The following is a 2,754-nucleotide window of genomic DNA, read 5'->3' as shown; positions in this document are numbered from 1 at the left end:
TTTGAGGGATGTGCTTTTCAGATCTTCATGGTCCTCACACTTGGTGGTGCAGAGGACCTTCTATTGGCCTTCATGGCCTATGACAGGTATGTGGCCATTTGCCATCCTCTGAACTACATTGTCCTCCTGCGGCCAAGGGTCTGCTGCCTCATGGTAGCTGCATCCTGGATCATGGCATCCCTGAATGCTCTGATACACACCTCATACACTATGCACTTCCCTTTCTGCATGTCCCGGGAAATCAGCCACCTCCTCTGCGAGATCCCACCTCTGCTGAAATTGGCCTGTGCTGATACTTCAAGATATGCGCTAACGGTGTATGTGATGGGTATAACATTTCTCATGCCTCCTTTTGCTGCTATTCTTGCCTCCTATACATTTGTCCTAGTTGCTGTCCTCCATATGTCCTCAAGTCAGGGAAGGCAGAAAGCACTTGTCACATGCTCTTCTCACCTGATTGTAGTAGGAATGTACTATGGAGCTGCTATGTTTATGTACATCCTGCCCAGTTCCTACCATAGTCCCCAGAAGGACAATATCCTTTCTGTATTTTATACTATCATTACTCCAACCCTGAACCCTCTAATATATAGTCTGAGGAATAAGGAGGTAATAGAGGCCCTCCATAGAGTAATGGGGAGATGCACCTCTGCCCAGAGACTATAAATACAATGCCATTCAGAAATCTGTAATTTCTGGACAGACTACACGCCTACTCTTTCCTTCCATGTTTTCAAAATTCTAGAAATTTGCCACAATAGTGACAAGTCCTAGTTTGGCCTTGGAAACATAATTTTGTTTCTATCAGCTTTACATTTGTTTAGATAAAGAAGCATTCATTTCTCTGATCCACATCTCAGGATCTGGTTGAAATTCCCTTTTATTCTGATAGAAATGATTTATTTTTTACCTCATTTTTTCTTCCCACCCACCTGCAAGAATGCTAACACCAGTCACATAGGATGTCAGCAAAAATTTTTTGATAGTCCCATTTTGTGGTGGTTAAGATTATGTGTCAACTTGGTGGGGCCTGGTTTAGAGCGGCTGTGCAGCTGGATATAGTTATTCCCCATGATGAAACTGGTAATCAACTCCATGGTGGAATCTATTGGAGCAGCTGAGTAGCTGCCTTAGTGATGTGGTCTGCTTCCAGCATATAAGGCCAAGATCCATTTGACATCAGCAATGATATCCTTCATTCCACATCCTCTTCTGACTCCAGCTTGAATTTCTGGAAGTTCCCTGTCAAAATACTACTGCAACCATTTTTTAATTATCTTCAGCAAAATTTTACTTGCATGTGATATTAATGATATTATTTGATAATTTCCACATCCTATTGGACCACCTTTCTTTAGAATGGGCAAATACGGACCTCTTCTAGTCGATTGGTCAAGTAGCTGTCTTCCTAATTTATTGGCATAAACTACTAAATATAAATATATATGTATTTAAAATTAAATTTGAGAATATACAAAGAAAAACTAATAACAACTTAAAGGATAAATGGATAAATCTACAGGTATTATAGGACATTTTAAGACCTCTTCCTGAAAGAACAAGTAGAAAGAAAGTCATTAAGTATATACAAAGCTTGAAAAACAGTAACAACCAACTTTGCCTAACCGACATTTACAGAACACTCAACCCAACAAGTACAGAACATATACTCTTTTCAAATGCAAAGGGAACATTTACCAAAGATAGATCATATGCCAGACAATAAAATAAAACTCAATAACACAGTATTGAAATCATATAGAATATATTCTCTGACCACAACATGATTAAATTCTAAACCAATAACAAAAAGATTGAAAATTCCTCAAGTACTTGAAAATTAAACAAGGCAATTCTAAATAATCCATGGGTCAAAGAGGAAATCAAGTAAAATTATAAACTATTTTGAATGAATGACAGTAAAAATATTAACATATCAACAAGTTAAAATTCTTTTGAATTTTCAAAGAAAACTTACAAAAACATTCAGAGAAAGTACTCCAGAATATTGACCTGCCCTAAAGGACAGAGACAAAAGGAAAATTCCATTTTCTTTTCTGAAATCAGTATAAAACTAATACGCATGAATGTGGATGCAAACTCTAAATAAAATGCAATTGTAGAGACTGCAGCAGTATAAAGTGTCACATTAGAAAGTGTCGAGTGAGTTCATTCCACAGATTTCACGTGGGTTGATATTAGTAAGTGCATTTATATAATTCTTTGTATTAATTGATCAAGATGGAGAAGGTAATCGTAGTAAGTGCCCCAAGACATTTGATAAAATTCACTTTTCATTCCTGATAAGCACTTTTAGTAAACTCAAATTTGAAATATGCTTCTTATGGTGTTGTTGTTGGTGGTGTTAGGTTAGGTGGCATCGAGTTGGTTCCAACTCATAGTGACCTTATGTACGACAGAAGGAAACACTGCCAGGTCCTCACAATCATTGCTACGTTTGAGCCCATTGTTACAACCACTTGTTAAGAGTCTTCCTCTTTTTCACTAGTCCTCTGCTTTACCAAATGTCCTTCTCCAGGGACTGGTCTCTCCTGATGATATGTATTATTTTTAATCAAAAGCTAGCTATGTGTTTAATGTTGAAAACTTCATGTTAAAATCTGGGTTATATAAAGAAATTCATAAAATGTTGTGGGTTTTTTTTTTTTTTGTCTTTTGAACCCAAACTAAATGATTGAATTCAACTCATTTCTTGCTAAATTAAACTAGTCTTTTACATGCCTGTCTGCCTGG

The 2,754-nt window shown here is 36.9% G+C and overlaps 1 pseudogene; it reads left to right on the top strand.

Moving 5' to 3' along the window:
- The window catches only part of LOC122151417, a 9,755-nt pseudogene extending 9,089 nt beyond the window's left edge, over positions 1–666 (top strand).
- Positions 667–2,754: the final 2,088 nt, after the last annotated feature.

This window comes from Orycteropus afer, unplaced genomic scaffold (genome assembly GCF_000298275.1).
Source record: "Orycteropus afer afer isolate SDZICR_OR568_19922 unplaced genomic scaffold, OryAfe1.0 scaffold00014, whole genome shotgun sequence".
Classification (NCBI taxonomy): domain Eukaryota; kingdom Metazoa; phylum Chordata; class Mammalia; order Tubulidentata; family Orycteropodidae; genus Orycteropus; species Orycteropus afer.
Note: the sequence above shows the minus strand (reverse complement) of the source record. Positions and strands in the feature narration are given on the sequence as shown.